This window comes from Periplaneta americana, chromosome 7 (genome assembly GCF_040183065.1).
Source record: "Periplaneta americana isolate PAMFEO1 chromosome 7, P.americana_PAMFEO1_priV1, whole genome shotgun sequence".
Lineage (NCBI taxonomy): Eukaryota > Metazoa > Arthropoda > Insecta > Blattodea > Blattidae > Periplaneta > Periplaneta americana.
Genome location: NC_091123.1, coordinates 91,128,889 through 91,154,363, shown reverse-complemented (window position 1 = coordinate 91,154,363; position 25,475 = coordinate 91,128,889). Strand labels below are relative to the sequence as shown.

The following is a 25,475-nucleotide window of genomic DNA, read 5'->3' as shown; positions in this document are numbered from 1 at the left end:
AAATTAAACTGCATATTTCGTGATTATTGATTTATATTTCTATATTTTTATAGATTAGCTAAGTGACAATTATTTTGTACCTTGTCATATTATTGCCTCTTTTTATTTTGCAATAAATTTTAGGTTGGAAAAGGAATAAAAAGTATAAACTGTATTAGAATTCTGAACAAAACTGTATTTAATTATGTTTTATATCATAAATACGCATTTGACAAGATACTTATTTAGCATAGAAAAAAATAATCGTTCTTATACAGTGTGTGGTACAAAAAGTATGAAAACTTCTCACATTACAGTTATTTTAACTTTGACTAAAATTAAAAACAGAACAAAACAAACAAACTAATATAAACAAGGAAAAATGAGAGATTGTACTTGTAAGTCATTCTCAGAAAAATAATCACCAAGCAATACAATCGTCATTGTATAGGTTCACTTTGGTATCACCTTCTTCCATCAAGTTGACAAGAACTAATCCAGTGTAATAATCATGAAAAATTGATAGTATGACTGGAAGAGTTGCTTAACACCACTTAACTTATTGTGCTTGACTTTAAGCAGTTCTGGGTACTTCTGCTGAAGGGTTTTTAACATTATTCGTGATGGTCAACTCTGCTCTTTGTAGTCACCATTTAGGACATGTTTAATGAAAAGCTGGTAAATTTGAAGGTTATAGCTGTTGAAAAAGCAACCGGTGCACCACATTTTGTTAGGCCTACTTTGGCTTTTGTTATATAGGGTATTTCAAAAGTCAGTTCAAACATTAAACCACTATAAATAATTATTATAATATTTGAAATAGGGAAGAAACAACAACATCACAGTGTTGGGCAAACAACGGGATTTACAAAACATTGGGAAGATGTCCGCCGTACTCTTGTTCAACGTATAGCATTCTGTCTGCGACACCATGCACAGCATTTTGCAGATAATGTTTTGGAATATTGGCAATTTCTTGCGAGATGACATTTTTCAGATGCAGTAGGGTTGTTGGATGTGTCAGGAAAAACTCGTTCTTTAATGTAACCCCACAACCAAAAGTCGGACGGATTGAAATCTGGAGATCACGGAGGCCACATTGTTGGAAAGTGCCTATTGATGACTTTGGTCGGAAAACGAACCTCAATTATGCGTGTTAACTCCAACATTAATTTTTAGTAGGTTATTTTACGACGCTTTATCAACATCTTAGGTTATTTAGCATCTGAATGAGATAAAGGTGATAATGCCGGTGAAATGAGTCTGGGGTCTAGCACAGAAAGTTACCCAGCATTTGCTCATATTGGGTTGAGGGAAAACCCAGGAAAAAACCTCAACCAAGTAACTTGCCCCGACCGTGAATCGAACCCGGGCCACTTGGTTTCCCGGCCAGATGCGCTAACCATTACTCTACAGGTGTGGACAACAATGGAATAAGAGACTATTACAGTAAACAGGGAGCACTACTACAGCATGTTATAGAACTTCGTCATCCCTACACGGAGGAATCACGATATGCAAAACATAATCTTCATGCAAGATGGTGCTCCACCCCACATCTTTATCCCTGCAAAACGATTAATTACGCAGATGTTCGGCGATCGTGTCATCAGTAGGCACTTTCCAACAATGTGGCCTCCGCGATCTCCAGATTTCAATCCGGCCGACTTTTGGTTGTGGGGTTACATTAAAGAACGAGTTTTCCCGACATATCCAACAACCCTACTGCAACTGAAAGATGCCATCTCGCAACAAATTGCCAATATTCCAAGACACTATCTGCAAAATGCTGTGCATGGTGTCGCAGACAGAATGCTGTACATTTAACAAGAAAACAGCGGACATCTTCCCAATGTTTTGTAAACCCCATTATTTGCCTAACACTGTGATTTTTTTGTTTTCTATCTCAAATATTATATATAATATTTACAGCGGTTTAATGTTTGAACTGATTTCTGAAATACCCTATATTATGACCAAGTTAATTACATTAAGACCATGTTCCCTTTGCATATAAGTAACATGAAAAGGATCTTTCTTATTTTCCTTTCTTATAATGTCCATCCGAATTTTAGGAGAGTAGATATCTTGAAATTTCTTTTTATATTTTTCAATAAGTCCAAAGTCACTATCTGAAGGCAGATGTGTGTGTGTCCAGATGTGAGGAAAAAATGCTGTATGCTCTTTAGCCACTTTTCTTTGATTAACTGATACCAAAGGGCTGCAATTGTTCAGTTTTTATTTTGTCCATGACATTATCCTTGAATGCTGTAAGCTTTTCTACTCCAGGTCTTGTTTAGAAATTGAGAAAATTCAGATTGAAAAAAATGTAAAAAAAAAAAAAAAAAAAATTATATCAGCCTACATAAATCACATTATTTTCATTTAGTTAAATTCATTTTTCACAGTTTATTTTCCTTCTTATATGAATTGAAAATATTTTGTACAAGAATGTGACAAGCCACAAATTAATATTAATAGTAAGTTTACCTCATTAGATGAAGATTATTCTGGTTCTGATGGAATAAAATCTTTGTCCATATCACTGCCATCAAATTGTGAACTTCCACTTTCACTATTAACACCGAATTATTATTAAAAAGTTTCCTCTAAACAGCAGTCTTTGTCTACTGGGTTCCGCCATCTTGTTGTGGCTTGTTATGTTCTTTCACAATCTATTGGGCAAGAGAAGAACTTATTGACTGGTGGTATCATCTGTTGAGGAATCATGACACTGTTTTCACAAATTGTATGGGAAATTTCCCTCTACATTTAAATTTAAATGTAAATATCTCATTTTAAGCAAATGTCTGGTTTGTCTTGCTATTGCCCCAAGAACTTCAATTTTTTCACAGAGCATAGATTAGTTTTAAGTCAAAAGAATATAAGAATGCCCCGAGCTTGCAAAAAAAAAAAAAAAAAAAAACAGTTTTGATAGCATTTGCAAACTCGTATTAATGCAAAAAAGTTTCCAGTCTATGATTTCCATCAAAACAAAAGCAATAAATGTCCTTGAAATAGAAAATGATATATTTGGGTGCATACTGAATACGAAGTCAAGATTTAAGAAGTTACTTTCTCAAAAACAGACATATTATAGTATTTATAATTTTTTACTTTAGCTATAACTATTGAAACTTTTTTTTTCTATTTTCATGTTCAATTTTGTTTATGTTTCTGAATACAATATAAATGTGTGAATAAGGCATTTTTGTTTTATTTTGTAAATCATCTCGTGACCCCCATCAGCTCTTTACACTACCCTGGGAACTACTGCTATACAATACACCTATATGGAAAATAAAGCAAGTCTTCTGGTAATAGTAAGTACTCCATAACGTGATCAATAAGACAGAAATAATACAAGTCAGACTTGACAAACAGCTACCTCCACTCAGCAGTCACCTTAATCAATGATTATTCTTTTATTGAAACCAATTTACATTCTCATAAAGTCCATGTAGACACTCCCTCACTTCAGTTATCACATTTCACTTCTACAGATTCAATTCTGACAGCTAGCTGTGACTGCTATGAATAGTGCATTTTCTCTATGTATGTGTAAATCACTTATTTACTTATGGCTTTTAAGGAACCCACAGGTTCATTGCCGCATTCACATAAGTCAACCATACTGAGCAAGATTAATCCAGTCTCTACATCATATCCTACCTCCCTCAAATCTATGTCTCGGCCTCCCAAAGGTCTTGTTCCCTCTGGCCTCCCAATTAACACTCTATATGCATTTCTGAATTTGTCCATACGTGCTACATGCCCTGCCTATTTCAAATGTCTGGATTTAATGTTCCTAATTATGTCACGTAAAGAATAAAATGCACGCGCTCCTTTGTTATGTAACTTTCTCCATTCGCCTGTAACTTCATCTCTCTTAGCCCCAAATATTTTCCTAAGCACCTTATTCTCAAACACACTTAACCTCAGTTCCTCTCTCAAAGTGAGAGTCCAAGTTTCACAACCATACAGAAGAACCGGTAATATAATTGTTTTATAAATTCTAACTTTCAGCTTTTTTGAGAGCAGACTGGATGATAAAAGCTTTTCAACCGAATAATAACATGCATTTCGCATATTTATTCTGTGTTTAATTTCCTTCCAAGTATCATTTATATTTGTTACAATTGCTCCAAGATATTTGAACTTTTCCACCTCTTCAAAGGATACATTTCCAATTTATACATTTCCATTTCGTACTATGTTCGGTCACGAGACATAATCTTATGTCATCTTTTCGGGATTTACTTTCAAACCTATCTCTTTACTTACTTCAAGTAAAATTTCCGTGATTTTCCTAATAGTTTGTAGATTTTCTCCTAACATAGTCACATCATCTGCATAAACAAGGAGCTGATGTAACCTGTTCAATTCCAAACCTTCTGTTACCCTGGACTTACCTAATGGCATATTCTAGAGCGAAGTTAAAAAGTAAAAGTGATAGTGCATCTCCTTGTTTTAGCCCACAGTGAATTGGAAAAGTATCTGAAAGAAACTGGCCTATGCACACTTTGCTGTAAGTTTCACCGACACACATTTTAATTAATTGAACTAGTTTCTTAGGAATACCAAATTCAGTAAGAATATTAGCCTATATAAAACTTCTCTCTTAACCAAGTCATACACCCTTCTAAAATCTATGAATAACTGATATATTGTACCCTTATACTCCCATTTTTTCTCCAATATCTGTCGAATACAAAAAAATCTGATCAATAGTCGATCTAAAATCTGATCAATAGTCTATCTAATACACCTAAAACCACACTGATGATCCCCAATAATTTCATCTACATATGGAGTTTTCTCAAAAGAATATTATGTGTAAATCACAGCACTTCAAATTACAGAAGCTGTTTAAGTTATTTCTAAGTAACTTCACTGGATCGAAAGTGGTTAAATTACTGCTACTATTTATGGTAGCTTATTAATTTATAATAAAACCACAGTTTTAAAGATGTCCCACAATTACACATAATTAAGGATAAAATTACTTCACCTACAAGCAAATCTGTAAATTTTTCAATGTTACATGAATAAGAAAGCATGATTCAAGATATAAAAAGTGCCAGTTAATTCAAAGGGAACCACTGGTGTAGCTCAGTTGATAGGCACATTTGCCTTCTGATCTGGAGCTATGCTCAGGCATGGATTCGCTTCCGGCTTGGGATGCTTACCTAGTTGGATTTTTTCCGAGGTTTTCCCCAACCATAAGGTGAATGTGAGGTAATTATGGCAAATCCTCAGTCTCATCTCGCCAAATACCATCTCCCTGTCACCAATTTCACTGATGCTAAATAACCTAGTAGGCTAGTTAATATAAAGTATTTTTAAATAAGTTATAAACTGAAAAGTAATGAAACACGACACTGAACTGAATTGTTTTCATAAAGGCATATATTCAAAATCAAAATGTTCTGTATCGTATGGTTACTGTTTTGTCTTAAAAATTAAGCAAGTTAACTTGTGAAGGTATAACTTACTGCACAATCAAACAGAAAATTCTGCTCCTTCAATCAGCAGTCAATTACGTTAATAGTCACTTTTCTATAAGATTATTTATTTGCTGGCTGTTTAAGACAAGTTCATGGAATCCATAATAAAACCACATAGGTCCACACTTGACTAACAATTTTTAAATAAACATCACTCGTTAGATTCACAAACAATATTTAAATATTTTCTAAATATGCACAAAATTAGGTCTACTTTGATGTTAGTTCAGTTAGTTTCTGGTATGTTAGATATAAGCTACACTTAAGAGTGCAATTTTTTTCAGTGTATTGTTGCAGGCATTATTAGACGGCACTTAATGTTTATCAAGTATGCAGTAACTCTTAGAATACATTTTACGTTGACCTTATCTAAATATTTATGTTGTGCTTATTATAACTCCTAAAAAATACGAATGTAAGCATACACTTTAACAACTTCGTATAGTAATAAGCACAACAAACAAATTCGATTTACATTTCCAACTCCCAAACAGCTTTCTTCCCTAAAGCTTTCTATGTACGAGTACAAAAGCTTTCAAAAAGCATTTTTCGAATTACATATTTCAATGCCATTGCAATCGCATTTACAGCATTATATCTCTTTTGCTTCCTTTTATAGTCGTATGTTTATTATGCTTTGTTATCAGAATAGTTCTCTTTTTAAGACCTGAATGTAAATTAACAAGTCCCAAGACAATTAAAAGACTACTGCCACGCAAATTTCAATAATCTATACAATATTTTCTATGATGTGGAGAAAGACATACACAAAAATTATAAAATTCGTATGAATGACAAAATTAGGAAACTTTGATTGGTTAAATACCCTACAGAAGGTTGAAAATTGCTCATATTATATTTAGAATGATTCGCAAAATTTAGCCTGTACTTGAGTTTGTGCCTGAAATAATTTCCAGGAAGAGTAATATAAAAAAAACTGACTGTTTTCTAGCTAATACAATTACTACTACTTTTCTTAAGACAGTAGAATTCCTCATATTCGGCAACTTGTGGGACAAAGCCAGTGCCAGATAATTGGAAAATATGTTTATAGGTTATGTAAAGACATACTGTACTGCACAAACATTTTTTTCCATGTTGAAATTTAGTAATTTTCGTATAGATATTTAAAAGTAAAGTTTTGCAATATGTACAATGTTTATTTTTAGTACTAAATAGGGTAATGTACATTCATCACTTCATAACTACAGGAATACATAGTAGCGTAAAAAATACTAAAAGTGTTGTAACCTTATGACAATTTTAAATGATGGCCATGTGACCTGAAGAGCAGTGTAGCCAACGTTCACAACTATGAAGACGATGATGTAGTGCTCAATGATTTGAACCTCTTAAACATATCTCTAATGTCTTTTCAGAAGGCACTATGCATGTTCTACACAATTCGTATCTAGAGAAGCTGTTCACCAGTTCATCCTATGAATTTCATGTCTCCGCAAGAATTTATTCACAGCACTGGCACAGTGGGACAGGCATTATCTTCCATGAGCATGAATCCTCCTCCAATATCCCATGAAAATCCAGTAACAATGGATCGAAGAACACTGTCTTCGTATTCTGTGAGTCCATGTTACCCTGTATGTGGACTAATGGTGCGCAACATTCCCACACGACTCCTGCTCACAAGAGTGCTGAACCACCTTGCTGCTGGTAGTGTTTAGCCATAAACAATTCATTGTACTGTTAGTCATTGGATCTCCACACACGAATGTTATCTGGATGGAGGCCAATCCTTACTTCATTTGTAAACAATGTTTGCCTCCATTATTCCTGATCTCTGGCCCATGTTACACAGTGTGCTCTGTGTTGTGGAGTCAAGGAACCTTTAGAGGTCTTCAGGAACATAGCACTACACCGTAGTCAATTTCGTACTGTTTGAGTTGACATGGTGGCCCCTGTAGCCCTGTGAAGGTTCCTCTGTAACTGAATGAAGAGCGTCTCTGTGCAGAAACACGGATATACCGGTCTCCTCCAGCTGTTGTTTTTTTATTTTGCGTGGGTGTCCTGCTCTGTGTCTGTCTGCTATGGAATTAGTCTCCTGGAATTTCTTTCATACTCTAGAAACATCACTTTGATTACAATCTATGACTTCTGCTATCTCCATTTTTGTCATAGCTTGTTGTCTTGAAGTGACTATTCTAGTACGATCCACTGCTAATAGTATGGATCATGGCATTATTGTAATGTGAACACCAAGAAACAACCACCTCTCGGACCACTCTCCTAGACTAACTCATTTGAACTGTTGTTTGTCACAAACTTACCTAGTGCTTCAAAAAGTAAAAACATAAAACTTGCTTCAAAGATCATAAAAAGGCAAGATATAATACTTTTTTTCTCTGATGTGAGTCTTACATGGATTCTATGACAACTTTCAAAACTTTTTTTGACCAGTGTAGTTGAAGGAAATTCACGATTTTTTTGGAGGGCAGTGTATATAGTAATAATTTTACTTACATGTAAAACTATTACTTTTATCGACGAATTTACGAGAAACTTTTAGGAAAATAACATTTTGCAATAGTTTTTCTTTATATTTCAGTATACTGGTACATAAACTAATTTTTTAAGCTGATCACCTCTTGTATAAATTCAGCCTGTGTTTTTAATCTGAGCTTGAAATCTAGGTATCAGTCCATGTACCATAGTTTGGCTGCCCAATTCGTTTTTTATTAATATGGCATGCATGTAATATTCTAAATTTATTGGTTTAGTTGAAGGGATGGATTGTAATGCTTCAATATTAGTACTGTTAATTGCGCCAGTTATTAAAATATGCAAGGCTTGATTTTGTTTTGTTTTTTTTTTTTATGCTATTCTAAAGAATTCTGAACAGTATTTTAGCATAGTATTTAGTATGATCACCTGGTCGTCCACAAATAAAAGGGTCATTGCTAAAATATTTCTACTAAAATACTTATTCATTAAAATGTTTTTCCATTTAATTATGGCTTTGTCAATATAAAGGTTTATTGGTGAGAGTGGGCATCCCTGTCTTATCCTTGAGTTACTGTAATTGGGCATGTGCTTCTTTCTAGCATTGGAATATTTTATTTGGATTTTGGTGTCTACGTGTAAACTTCCTGCAGCTTTTATAAGGTGTCGTGGGAATCCTTTGTTCTCCATTATCTCCCAGAGTTTGCTTCTGGCTACTCAGTCGAACCCTTTCACCCTAATCTGTATATAATAAGGTAAAACATAAAATTTAATTTGTATTTGTAATAAATAATATAATGAATAAATTATAATTTCCAATACAAAAGTGATGAAATAATGTATCATACATCAATTCCTCAGGGTTTCTCCTTTAAAAAGTTTTCTGCTTAATAAGCTGAATATACTGATTAAAAAAAATGCCTCAAGAGGGTTTCACTGTATTTTATTCCTGTTAAATTATTAAATCTCAAATAATTGCCTAGCGAAACAGCACGCACTGTCTCTACATTTAACCTTTTATTCTCTGTACAGCTGAGTGAATGATGATTCCTAATTGTGGATAAAGTAGAGTCATGCCTGTGACAAGACAAGTTTTCAAAGAAGATTTTTATGACAAGGAGCAGCATTGCGTGCTGATAAAACAAATTGTAATTTGGGTGTATGACCAGGAAAGGTGTGAATAATGTCTTGACAAAACTAGAAGAGAACTTGGAACATGACCTAGAAGGAGTTGGGTTTAATGTTCACATCATTCACAATACTATTCAGAGACAGCTGCTGATATACTTCCAAAGAGAAGGAAATGTCTCGAAAATATATTCCTATTTCTATTTATAGTCTTAAACAATTCTGCAAATTTGTAGATCAAAAATATAAATATATGAGGGTACAGTGAAACAAGATTGCTGCTACTTCCTGCTATTGGACATTTTCTGGGTATGTTCTTCCCCTCTAAAATCCTATTTTGAATCCCAAGATAAGTGCCCACTTGCCATAAAAATCTTCTTTGAAAATTCTTTGTTAAGAGGTATGACTACTTTATCCACAACCAGGCATCAATCTTTCACTCAGCTATACGAAGAACAGAAGGTCAAACAGTTACAATTTTTTCAGTAATTAATATCTCGTGTGATTTAAAGACAAACTTGCCTTCAAAGTGGAATGACTTTTATTACTTCAGCTGTCAGAACCATTGTAGCAAATTTTGAAGAGAGGGTCTTACTTCAGAAGTAGTAAAATTTCGATGATATAACTTATTCACACTTTCTACAAAGTTGCTGCTAAATATTTAGTGAAGTGGACAACATCCCCTCGAATACTGAAACAATTTAGTTGATAACACTGAAAGGATTAACAAGCTGAAAAGAGATACAGGAAAAATTCTGGGGTAAGTATTTTCCAGGCTAAGAGCCCGTGGTCTACTGGCAATGTTTTGTCTGCAGCTGCAGTAGACATCTTCATTGGCGAGGCACTCAAGGGTGTAGTAGTCATTCCTGGCACACTGAGGAGATCACTACACCCTCTAGTGCAGTGGTTGTGAGCACTTGCTGAAATGGGTAAAGGGTATCCGGTGGAACATCAAATGCCCCATCAAGCAGCAGGCAGAGGGGAATAGAGCTTACCCACCAGCAGCTACTGGTGCACCATAGTGCAGTCTCTTATCTGCGGGTAATAGAATCTAGCCCGAGCGTGTTCTGTGCTGATGATCGCTGCTCTACTGCCTCACCACTAAAGATGTCTACCACAGCCATAGACAAAACATCTAGACATAACATCGCCAGTAGACAACGGCCTCTTAGCCCCATTGATGCTGGCCGTGAAAGCCTACATTCGAAGACAACAGATTTTGTCAGGAAAATAAGTTCTCCAGTTTAAGGTGATGAAACTGCTCTGTATAAAAATACATTATGTGTCATGTGATCTCAGAAATACTAGCCAAGTGGCAGTGAGACAAAGAATCACCTGACCAATATTGGGTGGAAATTCTTTCCCACTTCAATTTTCAAAATGTCCTGTATACTTGGTATTGAAGTTTCTGTTCTGTTTGCCCGGAATTAATACACATACAAAACGAGTGCTTTTGCACATAAATGCTTTATGGATAAGTAATGAAACTCGCCTATCCATAAACATCTTGAGAGCATGACTAATCACTGAAGTTAACTTCAATTATTCCTGTGGCAACTTCTACAAAATGCTGTGTAACAAAAAGGATCTTCTGAAAAAGATTCATTCATCCTAAAACTACCAGTTATAAATGCAATTTCCTCAGAGAGGTTGGCTTGAATCCAGTATTACCTAACGATATAAGATAAGTTGCTTTCGAGTCCTCATTTTCTATCTTTTACTGTAATGTCTGTCTGTAGGCAAATTATACTTAGGACTGGCTTAATTAATACGTTACAAATGTGCTATCTCTCTCAGAAGATTAATTCGGAAACTTAGCTTAATCAAATTCAAAATACCCATTACTCGAACTCTGTAAGGTAAGCATGCTTCTTCATGCAGAGTGTGAAGATTTTCTGGTTTGCATCACGCTTGATCCGAAGAACACAGAAAGATCCTAACTCCTGATTGCTTCATGCTTCAAAGCTGCACGGGCCTGTATGTTACCGGTTGTTGTCACAGCTTAGTACAATCAAAGATGCTGGTGATAGAAGAGTGTGTGCTTGTGTACATCTTTTAAATATATTTGAAGAGTGTGTGTGCTGTGCATTAAATTAGTTGTCTAGATAACTGAAATGCCAGTTGAAAAGTTTACTCTACAATAGTGAATATTTATGTACTAAACTTATGTCAAAATAGATTCATGCAGACAAGTGTGTAGACAATTTGTAGAGAAATTCCCCGATATTCAATCTCCAAATTGAGGTACAGTTAAAACCGTGTCATTAGATTAAGAGAAACAGGATCACTGAACTCTAAAATTCGTAGGTGAAAACGAAGGGTTCTAATAGAAGCAAAACTTGATATTGATGCATCACTTGAACATTCTCCTAATAAATCTTTACGTCCTGTTGCACAAGTAGGCGGCATATCAAAAACTTCAGCCATATGGCTACTAAACTTTTAAAATTGAAACCTTACAGAGTTACTGTAGTCCAAGAATTACAGCCACATAACAACGAAAGTAGAGTAAATTTCTGTAATTGGATTTTACAAAACATTGTTGATGGTACTGTTGATCCAAATTTAATCATTTTCTCTGATGGGGCATGACTTCATTTACGTGGTTATGTATGATCACAGAACAATAGATTCTGGTGCACAGAAAATCCGCAGTTAATTCACGAAATTCCCCTGCATGATGAAAGGTTGGTGTGTGATGTACCGGAACAGCAAATCAACTATAGGACGGATATTTTTTTAAGATACTGTAAATTCAGAGAAGTATTGTATGCAAATACTCGCACAGTTTTCTGAACAATCATCTTATAATGAGAGACAACACGGATATTTTTAACAAGATTCTGCCACAGCCCATACTGCAGGTGCTTCTTTGAAGGTTATAAGGGAGATTTTTGATGACAGAATTATTTCTACAGGGTTACAGTCTACACATTCCCCAGGTCTTATCACGTGTGTTTATTATTTGTGGGAAACCCTAAAATACAGAGTCTATAGAAATAACCCACACACATATAAAAACCCACAGAAATTAGAAGGATAACGAAAGAAGAACTTTTACGTGCGAATTGAAATTTTATCACAAGATGTCTGAATGAGTTTCAGCAACACAGGTTAGTGAAATAAAATGATGATTGTGTGTATGCCATTAATTAATGAAAGTTATATGAGTGCAATACGCCAGAGATTATGGATCTAAAATGCCGTGTTTTACCTCATGGTCTACAGGCTTGCTCCTGCTTGTGCTCTTTGGATCAAGCATGATGCAAACGCACTGCAGTATAGGCTACTACTGACTTAGGATTATGCAGTTTTATAACTGTGACGTCAATATAGAATGACTACTATGTTATGTTTCCTGTCATTTTTTTTTTTTTTATGCATGTCCTGGTTTCGTAAATTGAAGGTATAGTCACCTTACTTATAAGGTTACAAATTCCAAATGGTACAGATATAAGGCCGCAGCAACAATGACCAATTCTATTGAGGAAAAACTGCATTTAAAGTTACGTAGTTTTCTTAAATATCTCAATGGACGAAAAATATTTTATTTTGTATGTTACATAATGTGAACAAACAAAATAATGCCTGCTATCATTTTATAAATTAGCACTAGTGGAAAATATAGATGCAAAGTTCCTTGAAGAGAAAACTGTCAAAGCTTTTTCTGAAGACAGCATACGTGTAAAATAAAAGCGTGTGGGTTTGGTTGAGATGGAGTGGCAATGTTTACTAGTAAAAATTAAGGCATGGCAGCTAGAATAAGAAGAAATCTCTCTCCAACTTAATCAGTATAGGCTACATTGCATGGCTCATAGGATGGACCTGGGTTGAAAACAAGTTTTTATAATGTCGTGAACGCTGTTCATAATTTTTGAAAACTTACTGGCAAATTCTATCAATTTTTCAGTAAACCTTCCACAGCTATAAAACTAAGACATAATGCTGCAGTTACAGACATTACAAGTTATTTGAAAGCTAAGAACTTTTTCATATTATATGGTTTTCTAGTGAGATGGATGCTTCATTAGCAGTTTTCAAAGACTTCCCTTGCATTATGCAATATCTAAGCTCTGAATCAGAAAGAAGTGAACTTAGAGTAAGCAGAGGTCATTTCAAACCCACAGGCCTCTATTAAAAGTTGTCAATGAGAAAAAAATATTCTATTGTTAGGTTTCCTGTTAAATGTAAGTTACATGTGTGTTTTCCCTCATTAGCAAAATACTTAAAAAAGAATCTGTTTCTTATTGTGAAATTGAAAAGAAGCTTAGTTCTGCAACAACTCTTGAAATATGTGTGAAATATGTTTATGTGGCTCTTTGCAAAGAAAACTATTTTGTATACGTTCTTTAAACATGAATCTGAAGAGGATGGTGAAAACAGTGTTTCACAATGTAAGAGGAAAATAATAAGAGGGTTTCATAGACGAACTGGAAAGATGGTTTAATTCAAATGAAATAATAAAATTTATTTATTTATTTATTACATCATTCTGTACTTAAGTCCTGGTTAATTATATGATAAAGTGTTTTTCAATGTTCGAAAAACTGATCCTACTGACATACGTAAGTGGTTTATACTTTGTAAGCAAAGCAGCTGAACTGCTAGATTTAAGTGACGACACTGCTATGTTACAATGAAGAGAGTGTAAGTCAGGGTTCAGAACTGGAAATGATTTGCCTGTTCTGAAAAAAACATTAAAAAATCTGTTCAGTGCAGTGGCGGCTCCTGCATATTTCTTAAGAAGAAAGAAGTTAACAGCGCAAAATTACACATTCTTGAGAGAAACATGCTACAAATTAGCCTACATGCATACTTGTAAGATCAGATAGTGTTAGGGTTGGCCTTCTCTTTTGTATAGCAATAATCTGTTCTTGTAAACTGAGTTTCCTAAATTGTCCAAAATATGTTTTCACTTCCATTCATTGTTGGATAATTTCACAAATTAACAATTACAAGGAAATTCACAAACTCGCAGTATTTTTCGCGCACACTACAGCATCACACATGTTGGAAGAGACTAGCTACTAACACATAACCAGAACCGTTTTACGGAAGTGAAATAATCTGTTAGGAAAGCGAGAACATGCACCCACTCACGTAGTCTGTTTTACAAGTTCCATATCACATGCTTTTGAAGAATGTCAGTTCTTGTAAAGTCATACTATCATTATTGTTCAAAGCTGCAGGTGACCGATTAATTTTTTTATGTTAAAAATAATGTAGTTTGGAGTACTTTCAATTCCAAATATATTTGTACAAAACTGACAACTTGGCTGTTGTCCTGTCTAGTACACAACGAATGGAAGTGAATTTCAGGGGCCAAAAAGATCTGCAGTACTAACTTAGAACTACTTCCTCTTTGTTATATAAATCTAACTTCAACTTTCAGATATCCTCGAAAGTTTCAAACCATGAATAGTAGCTTATACAAAGTGCAATAAATAATATTATATTTTGTTTTGTAATTAAAAAAAAAAGTATATATCGTGCCTTTCAAAGCTTTGTGTTAAAACTGGTTTTATTGTTCCTCCTCCTAGATGTGTTATAGTCTCGTTGAATGCAGCATCGTTAGATGGCAGTGGTAGCGAACTTGCTGCACGACCAGTCGGTTTCTATATTTCCCGCCCATGCGCTGATTCAGAGGAGGATCTCCTCCCTCACCATTCATTTACTTGCTTTAAAACTCCGCTTCTGTCTCTGGCTGCTAGTGCACTGTTGTCTATGTGTGTTAACTGCAGTAAAGGAGGAATGGATTGGCTTTCTTCCACACAAACAATCTCGCATCTTTCTCACAGTTTTCTAGTAGCACTTGATTGCGCGTTGTTTAAAACTCGATCAACTGATGTTTTCTTATAGCTGTGAACTTAAAAATTATCGAATCTTCCTCGAATTTCAAGGCATATATTTCATTTGGTATTTACTTTCAAAAGAAGAAAAATGTGAGGAGGACGTTCCTCCCTTCCCTCCCCCGAGAAACTGCCACTGGTTCAGTGCCTATGTCAACTGCAGCTTGTGAACGTGTATTCAGTATTGCTCTAATATCAAAACTGCCATAAGAAATCTTTAATTTTTGCTGACAAACTTAATGAAACTCCTTTGAAATAAGGTATGCTGTTTCAGTCACTAATAAAATGGATCACAGACAAACATTACTCAGTAAACGAAAGTAGTAAGTATCAATCATCTCGCAATTTTCTTTCAGGTAAGTGCAGTTTTATTTGAGAAATGAAATCTTTATCATTGATTTCTTATTTAAAAGTAAAGTATTTTGGGTAGATACGAAACATTTACCATAAAACTAAGTTAAGCTTTCCAAATCAAGAAACCTATAAATTAAGACCATCCTCCTCACTTGTTTTTTTTAACGATTTTGCACCCTGCACACATCCTGTAACAGAAATAATTACCAAGGAAATTTCCTTGGTGATAAGGACAGAAATCCAGGTCTGACATCTCTACTGTTATTAATGCTGATTGCAAAGGTGGAAACCTTAATCACTCATGAGTCTCCATGGTCTTTACTCTTACCAACATGTAGGTATATATTTAAATTTAGAGCATTAAATATAACACTAACTGTATAGAACATGAACAGCAGATATGTAAAAAAAAAAAAAAGTTAAGTATTACTATATTATATTTAATAAAAAAAATTAAGTTTCACTTTAATTGTTTGTGCAACATTGCACATTGTTACACAACCAATACACATCTCACACAATAACATATGCAGTCTGTATAAGTTCTGATCATGTGGTATTACTATAGTATGGAGCTAAAACATGAGTAGGCCTACTCATGAAATCTCCACTCTTGCATATATCAATATGTACCAATGTGTGTTAACAGCTTATTCTCTTCTTACAGTTTATTCTGAAGTATGGGTCTACATAAATACCTTAATTCTGTAAAAGATTAACTTTCTATTATGCAGCAGTTTAATTTAAATTAACAAGTTTTCCTTTTAAAAATTATACTACTTACACTACCACCACCACAACAGAACGGTAATGACAAGCAAAGGAACGCCATTTCGTAGTCCTTTAGCAACAATATCTTTATCAAGACTTTTGGGCTATCCCAAACTCCGACCTTCATCCCTCAAGAGTAAGAGTCCTTATATAGCCTACTTGGTTAGTCAAGTGCTATTGTTATCAATAAAAACAACTGACAATAGGTATCTCAGTCATAACAACCTCATAAAATATACAGATGAAACTATGAAGTAATGTAATAATTAAAATACGATCACACCCAGGGAGCATCCATTTTTGTGCGAAGTTTAATGTGTTTCTTAATTATTGTAGTTGTGTGTAAATAATTTAAAATAATAATAATTTGGTCCAGTGATCATACATTTTGGTGCATACATGTTTCTTAATTATTGTTATTGTATCAAAAAAATTAAAAAATGATTATTTGGTCCACAGAGGATCTATTTTTGGTGCATTTATAATTCGTTTAATATATTTCTTAATTCCTGTTATATTCAAATAGGGTAAATTAGGGTCTGTTGGACAGTCGGGCAAGTTGGACACTTTGTACTTTAATGTGTTACTGCGCCACTTGTGTGCATCACATACTGCTAGAAGTCAATGACGGAAGTAGCCCCACTCATGGCTACTTCCGTCATTGATTTATAGCAGAATGTGATGCCCATAAGTGGCGCGGTAACACGTTAAAGTACAAAGTGTCCAACTTGCCCGACTGTCCAACAGACCCTAATTTACCCTAATTAAAATACGATCTTTTGGTGCAGGTAGTATACTTTTTTTTTTGCTGCAAAGATAATTCCACTGACATGACATGTATCTTAATTTCTGTTGTATCCAAATAATTAAAATACACTCTTTGGACCATGGAGCATCCGTTTTTGGTGCAAGGATAATTTAACATAAAGGTGGACAACAAGAAAGTGCACATTATTATATTAGACAATTATGAGTATATGCAAGGCATACCAAAAGCCTAAACTAACCTACCCTGTCACTAATTCGTATACATGCAAGACAAAAACCTAAATTAACCTAACCTGTCACATTTGCATATGCAGGTCACACAAAAAGCCTAAACTAACCTAACTGATTCCTGTACCTCTCTCCAATTTGATAGTAACTTTAGACTCATATCTGGTGTGAAATTGGCAACGACACTTTTTTTTTTTATATTTACAATACTTGTGACTGGACTAGAAGCCAAGGAAGTAAATACAGTATCTAAACATGAGACTGCAAGAGTACATAAATACCAATTATTCTTTAAAAAGGTTTCTAAATAAGTCTTTGATACATTTTTTTTAATAAATTACTCCAAACCAGTGTGAATAGTGTGGCTTTTGTACGAAGGTAATTTTTTGTGTTGGCCCCAATGTACATTTTGTTTACATAAGTAAAATCAAATGGAAATACATTTAATTTTCAATATATTTTAGTGCAAGAAGTATTTCAATGTTTTCATTTTTAACATACCAAGGAACTACTAAGAAGAAATCCACATGATTTGTTCATATTTTCGCTCAGCATGGAAGTAAAATAATAATAATAATAATAATAATAATAATAATAATAATAATAATAATAATAATATAGGCCTGTTATTTTATATTCGAAATAGTGTTTAAAAGTGAAAATTGTGTGGTCCAGCTTATGATACTGTCGCCATTAACGAAAAATCAGATGCCAGTCCCATGTGTGGTGTGTGAAATATATATAATATATGCAGCATGTATGTAAGCTTTGTTAGTCCTAATAATATGTGCTGCATGTGTATTTGTGAAGTTATTAATTTCATCCCTCTGATTGATTTGAACATTAAATAAAGATATGCAGATCAAATGTCATGCTGACAGTGGTCTGGGGAGACATCGAAAACTAATCATACAAATGGTTCAAATTTCTGGTGAAATGGTTTAAGTAGGCCTACACATTACATTGCTCACTGCAGCTGTTCCCTTTAATTTCCTGGATTATATGAGTGATTTTAGTGAGTGTTATGAAATGGCGTTCTTGTGCTTATTTAATCAACATAACATTACAATCACCTATAATTTTATTATTTCCAATTACATGATAGGTTTTTCATTTTAATAAAATTCCATTACAGCACACTACTTTAAGGGCAGAATCTTATACAAAATTCCATATTAAATTGGTGTCATTCATATTCTGGAAGCATAAATAGTTACCTATTAATCCTTTCCTGAATTTGGTTACAGTACTTCTATTTGATTCAATATTTCTATGTTTTTCAGACTCACGTTTCTGTCACGTTTTGCATCCCTCACAAATTTGCTAAAACAGAAAATTATAAAAATTATTTAAATTTAAGAACCAAATCACAAACAACAATAATGAAAGTGGATCAAGTAATATTAGGTTGATGCATAAGTTTAAAGCATTTTTGTTCATCACAACATTGTGGTGTTAGGAGAGTGTTCATTGTTTGTTATTTAAAGTGTTGTGCTTGTGAACTAATATGCCTTGAATTTTGCGAATTTAAAAAAAGTTTGTACTATTTGCGGGCTAAAGATAGTGTGTCAAGTGAAGTGGGGGAGGACAAACACTTCAGACATATTCTGTTTCAGTTTAATAGAAGAGCAAAGGCAGCTCAGAGAATCCCGTCAGAGAAAGCACTACAAGAAAATAGTTATGTCGTTTCAATACACAACATCCCATTCAAAAGTTAGTGTCCATTCACAGAAGATGATATGCATCTGGTGAGATAAATGAGGGCATCGTGTAGGCTACTACAAATTGCTTCCCAGGAATATAACCATAATAGCTGACATTTATTGCCAAGAACTCAGATGCCTTGTGGCCACAATTGAAGAAAGACAAGTGGGAAAATTGCATCAAGTGCTGCTGCAACACAATAATGCATGCCCACACTTCACTAATATAACAAAGGCAGCTATCCAGGATTTCAGTTGAGAGGTGATTCAACATCCCCCATATTCTCCCGATCTTGTATCCTCAGATTTCCAACTTCTTCATTCTCTATCCAACAATCTTCCAGGGAGCTACTTTGGTAACAAACATGGTTTACAAACTTGGCTTGGCAACTTTAACTCCAAACCAGCAGATTTCTTTACATTTAGAATAGAAAAAACTACCCCAACACTAGCATGGAGTCATAGAAAATGTAGGAGAATGTATTACTGATTAAATTCTGTCTTATTCACCTCAAAAATTTTTGTCACAGTGAAAAAATCTCTACGAACTTTTACATCAACCCAATAGTTTCAATGCAAATTGAATGGGAACAAAGGAAAGAGCCAAAGAAGTGCCACTTCAAAAATCCACATACAGACAAAATATGGAACTTTGATTACACTAACCCCTCCCCCCCCAAAAAGTCATACCTCCATGATAAAAGTAGGTTTGGTGATTCTTAACGAAAAAGTTATGCTGATTTTGAAAATCGCCATAGAAATCTCCTATCACGTCAGGTTAAAAAGATATAAACGCATTTAGAATCTCATGCACGGAGTTTCAGATAAAATATTATGTTAGAATAATTTTTATGATATAATGATGTATTCATGATAAGTTAAGATTAATTCACAAATGTAGTTTTATATGCATGCATTATGCCATATTTTAAGGGAACATACCTGTAACTTTGCATAAAAGTGTTTAATAGTATGTGATTTTCTCCTGTACTCCTGCCTGCTCTCCCTCACAAGAAACCAACAGTAATCCCCCATCATTACTGGATCATTACGACCTTGGTACCTCATCTCCATGATGGAAATGTCTTGATGAAACCGTTTCTCTTGTTCATCACTAACATCATTCAGATTTTCCGGGGGGGGAGAACTTAGATGTGAATGAAGGAAATGGATTTTCAAAGAAATTCGACAACTCATATTTTTATAGAATTTCAACAAATTTGACAACAAAGTTTTATAGTTTTCTTCTTTTGTGTTTCTGATAAAACCACGCACAACCCTTTCAAATGATTGCCAAGCTGCTAATTCAACCGTTTGTAAATTTTTCTCAAACATTTCCTCCTCCACGACTTTTCTGATTTGAGATCCAATAAGAAGCCCTTCTTTCAATTTTGCGTATGTTAACTGTATAATATGCAAATCCACTATCATTCTTGTTAAGTGCCTTAACAAAATTCATCAGCCCAAGTTTTGTGTGTAAGGGAGGAAGAAGAATCTTATTAGGCTAAACCAATGATGTTTCTTTTACATTACTTTCCCCCGGAACATATTCCTGCCGCTTTTCCCACTGTTGTATCACATGTTTTTTTGTAGCATAATTGTCCCACAAACACAAAAAGCAATATTTTGTGAAGCCCCCTTGCAAACCAAGCAACAAACAAATTACTTTAAGGACACCACATATCTTCCAACAATGAGCCCCATATTTTAAAACCAACACAATCTTAGCCATACTTTTATAACTTTCTTTAAGACCTACAGAATGGAAAACCAGAACAGATGGAAAGTCATTATAATTATGAAGTAACACTGCTTTTAAGCTAAACTTAGATGAATTTATAAACAATCGCCAGTCATTTGGATTATGCTCAATCCCTAGTTCACTCATTAAACCATTAATTTCTACACAGAAACATATATTCTCCTCAAGCAAAATATTTTTCAAATGTCTGATGTCTATTTCGAAACTCTGTAATTTTTGTACCAGGTGCAAGTAATATTCATTGTTGTAGCCTAGAACCTAGAAGTTCAGATTCTTCTACACCAATAGAAAACATTAACTCAAATGGTGTATCAGTTTTCATTAAAAACGAGATTGCTAATAATTTTAATGATAATTTTACGAAAATAGGTCATGAAATTGTAAATCACTTACAAAACCATGTTCCAGATACTAAAACTACAAACTTCAACCAATCACTATCCCCTACCTCAATGTTTAAGTTTCCAATTAAGGAAAATTAATTAATTTCTATTATTGATAAATTAAAAACTAATGTTTCTTCTGGTAATGATGGCATAGCCAGTTCTGTCTTACAGAAAATTAAAAATTATGTATCAAAACCACATTTATATATAATTAATTTGTGTTTAATACAGAGTGTTTTTCCTACAAAACTCAAAACTGCTATTGTAATTCCCTTATATAAGTCAGGAGATCGGACTGATTTAAACGATTAGGCTATAGACCTATTTCCCTGTTACCATCTCTTGCTAAACTAATAGAAAGATGTATTAAAAAAAGGTTAGTAAACTATCTAGAAAAAAACAACATTTTGAGCGAATTTCAATTTGGATTTCGTACATCTACAGGGACAAATGATGCTATTCTAGTTGTTACATGGAATATTATGAGAAAATTAGATATGGGAAATAAATGCTTCGGAATATTTTTTGATTTGAAAAAAGCGTTTGACACAGTTAATCATATCCTTCTTTCAAAATTAGAAAACATTGGTATTAGAGGAGTTGTACTCAAACTTTTTCGTTCATATTTAGAAAATAGATATCAAAAAATCAAAATTGACAATTATAATACCAATTATAAATATGGTGGTAATGTATTTTCTTTTTCAGATGATACTGTACTAACATTTCATGGGGAAAATTGGGAGAACACTTATTTAAATGCTAGCAATGGAATTAAATTGGCTTGACTCTAATCTCCTGTCCTTAAATATTAATAAAACTACCTATATTCCATTTTCTTTAACAACGAAAGGTTTACCTCCACCTATGAATAATTATCACTTAGTAATACATAACATTTCATGTAATGAATTAACAAATAATTATTGTAATTGCTCACATCTAACACCTTTCCCACTAGTTAAATATTTAGGAATTATTATAGACCAACATTTACGTTGGGATAAACAAATTGATTTCATGTGTACAAGTATAAGAAAGACAATTTATAAATTCATAATACTTCGAAATTTTGTCACTAAAGAGGCATTGAGAATAATATTTTTAGCTTTGGTACAATCATTAATACAATATGATATAATAAATCAGGGTGGAGTAGCATCATCTGTACTTAATCCATTAATTTTATTACACAGAAGATTAATAAAAATTTGTCTGACCAAAAATATGGATTACTCAACAAATTTAATTTATACAGATTTTAATTTATTAACTATTGAAGAAATTTATAAATATAGTTTACTAACTTACTACCACAGAAATAAAATAAAACAAATTTAATCAACATGAATATCATACTCGAAGACAAAAGTCTACTTCCCCACTAATTGAGCCTAAATGTCATACAAGCGCAGCTCTTAAACATGGTGCTAGTTTCGGCCCAAAACTTTATAATAAAATTACAAACCATTTTCCAAATTTGATTATTTTAAAATTGAAGCTTTTAAAAAAGAAATTTGTAAAATTATCCATGATGTATAATATTAACAAATGTATTTTTTTACCTTTTATTTCTGTCGACTATATTCATGTTTTTATTGAATATCACTGACTTCTTTCGGATTGTCAATTTATATTAAATGTGTATTTTTCTCTTTCTTCTTTATTCTTGCTCTTGTGTTGTATTTATTGGTTTGAATTAAGTTACTTACTGTATTTAGTAAACTGTTCTTGTAAATTTTATAGGTTCGTTCCAACAACAGTCAGGAACCGTCCGTAACCATCGTGAGCATGCGCAGTACAGAAAAAGCGTTCCAACACAATCCGAACCAGTCCTGAACCGGAAACATGTACTGCAGTCGGGCGTTCCAACAAGCTATTGACACGGGTTCGGAACGGTCAGAAATAGTCCGTGGATTGAGGCATGTACGGAAGAGTATGCGAGACGCGCATGCACATAAGCTCACCAACGTCTCCTGGATACTGAAGAAAGACATGATCGACCGTTCACATCATTGAGGTTAAAGATGAAAAGTGACAGTACAGACGAATAATAAAACTAGAGATTTAATTTAAATTTTCGCCAAAAAGAAAGGGAATGGAAATTATTTGGGTATTGAAACAGTTAATTACAATTTCAACATGCAGCTTTGATTAAAAGTATAATGAATAACGTACATACATCAATAATTAAAAAAAGAATTATTTTTAGATGAGAGTCCCCCAGTACACGACATTGAATTATCGGAATTTTTGCATTCTGTATTTTTTGTCATCTTTTTTATAGAAAATGATCGAAATTCTATTTTCTGCAATTAGAATTAGCTGCGAAACGATAATAATTAAGCATCCCGTTCTTAGCAAAGATGATCACAGTTATAGCATCTCTGGATTTAGTACATAACGATCCGCGAAAGCGTTCCAACAGCGTCCAGTCCAGTTTCAATCCCATAGCAGATGCTCAACTAGCGCATAAGATGGTACAGGAACCGTACATGAACTGATCCATGAACCGCTTGTTGGAATGAACCTCATGTTACATTATTGACTAAGACCACATCATACATGAGCCTGGCTCTTACGGTAGTGGCTAGAAACATTTTTGTTTTATAAATTTAATTTTTACTCACTAGCTAGCTAGTTAAATAAATAAATAAATAAATAAATAAATAAATAAATTCTTTCCACAAATTTAAGTCATGTGCCAAGTCATTCAAGTCTACTTCCGCTACAAAATGTTTTTCACTTTCAGAATTATCTGGTTGAAAGAAACATTTGAAATAGTGATCCCCAGTCTGGGTTGTCCATGGAGCCAGAGGTCTCCTCTGGCTCCATGGACAACCCAGACTGGGGATCACTATTTCCTTCACAATTACTATCACTACTCCATGTCTTAGGGGATACAGGTACAGGCAATTCCTCACTATGTGGAACAAATTTCTTGGCAGAGAGTGTATCTGGATAATGAATAACGTGTTTTACTTTTCCTAGACATGCCAGATATATTTGTCATGCAGAAGTAACAATCATTAATATGATTTGTTCGTTTTCGCCACATCATAGGTACAGCAAATGGGAATGCTTTGAGTTTGCCATGTAACCACAATCTAAGATTTGTCGTACAAGTGATACAATGTTAATGAGGTGACCATTGTTTTTCCTGGTCACCAATTTTACACCCAAAGTATAAAGAACATGCACATTTTGTAATGTTATAATTTTTTTTTTCCTTGAATTTTGGGAGTAAACCGTCCACAAACGTAACAAAAATTATCCAGATTATTTCTGTACTTCCAATGTGAACTAGCCCTTTGCATTGCACCACTAAAACACTCAATTACTTCTAAAAAATACACTAAGTGAAAAAGAAACTTCACAATATACTACAATGCTGTCAACACATCCACAATGAGACTGACAATTCATTTAACAGGTGGAGTACGCATATTTTAAACTGATAGGTGATATCACCACCCAGGCAGTATATTCAACCTCTGGCTAACATAATGCATTGTCCTAAAAGGAATAAGATAAGCTTTTCTTCAAATATTTTTATTTACCGGCAAATTTCCAGTTCTGATTTTAGTAAGCAGAAATGCGAATAACATAAGTTACAACACGTTTTATGGAGGAAATAATATTACTTTACAATACCATTAGAAATATCAGACCAGTCTCTACCTGGGTTTATCTCTTAACAGTGTCTACTTCTAGAAGAAAAGATTTATTACTGACTAACCGTACCCGTGCGCTCCGCTGCACCCGTTACAAATAAATATAAAGTAATTACATAATTAATATAGGACATTTGATCCAGGGAACATTCGTGTTTGATAGAAGAATAAATCGTTTAATATGTTACTTAATTTAAATTGTATTTAAAAAATTGAAATGCGATCACTTTGGTCCAGAGACCACTCATTTGGTGCAATGACAATTCCTTTAATAATAATAACGCACAGACAACTACCGGCGCCTGGGATTTCTGCACATGATATTATATTTGTAGAGTATTCATTGCAGTGTCCTAAGGCAACACCAAAATGCATTCAGTATAGGGATCTGAGACATATCAACAACGCCTCTTTAATTTCTGACGCGTTATTACTGCCATGGCGTGATGTTTGGACTCTCCGTACAGTAGACGAAAAAGTACAAGCTTTTAACAACCTTGTTATTACATTATATGACAAACATGCCCCAATAAAAACTAGACGCATTACGAGACCTCCAGCTCCCTGGATGACTACAGAAATCCGATCACTGATGAGAGACAGAGACGAAGCTTTTCGGAAATTCAAGAGACTAAAAAGTGACATAGATTTCTTGCGGTACAAACGACTAAGAAATATGACCACACAGACGATTAGAAATGCTAAGCTTAGACATGCTTACAGCCTCATTGAACCTGATATTAGAGCATCCGATGTGTGGAGAAATGTTAGGTCAATGGGACTGGGACAATCTAAGTCATAAATTGACAATACTACTTGTCTAGATGATCTAAACAATTACTTCACATCCACCACTATCCACGTACCTGACGCCGCAACGAAACAACAGACTATTAATGAATTAATCTC

The 25,475-nt window shown here is 34.0% G+C and overlaps 1 protein-coding gene across 14 annotated transcripts in view; it reads right to left on the bottom strand.

The window, feature by feature from the left end:
* The window catches only part of LOC138703288 (protein bric-a-brac 2-like), a 212,012-nt gene that overhangs the window by 163,682 nt on the left and 22,855 nt on the right, over positions 1-25,475 (bottom strand). For 3 of the 14 annotated variants that reach the window (XM_069831048.1, XM_069831046.1, XM_069831049.1), the window contains exon 2: positions 18,259-18,364. The exons of 8 other annotated variants lie outside the window; for them this stretch is intronic. The gene's annotated coding sequence lies outside the window, so the exon portion shown is untranslated. Of the gene's footprint in view, positions 1-2,469; positions 2,655-18,258; positions 18,365-25,475 lie in introns of all 14 variants that reach the window. 3 more of the 14 variants (XM_069831047.1, XM_069831050.1, XM_069831051.1) reach the window with 2 other exon arrangements.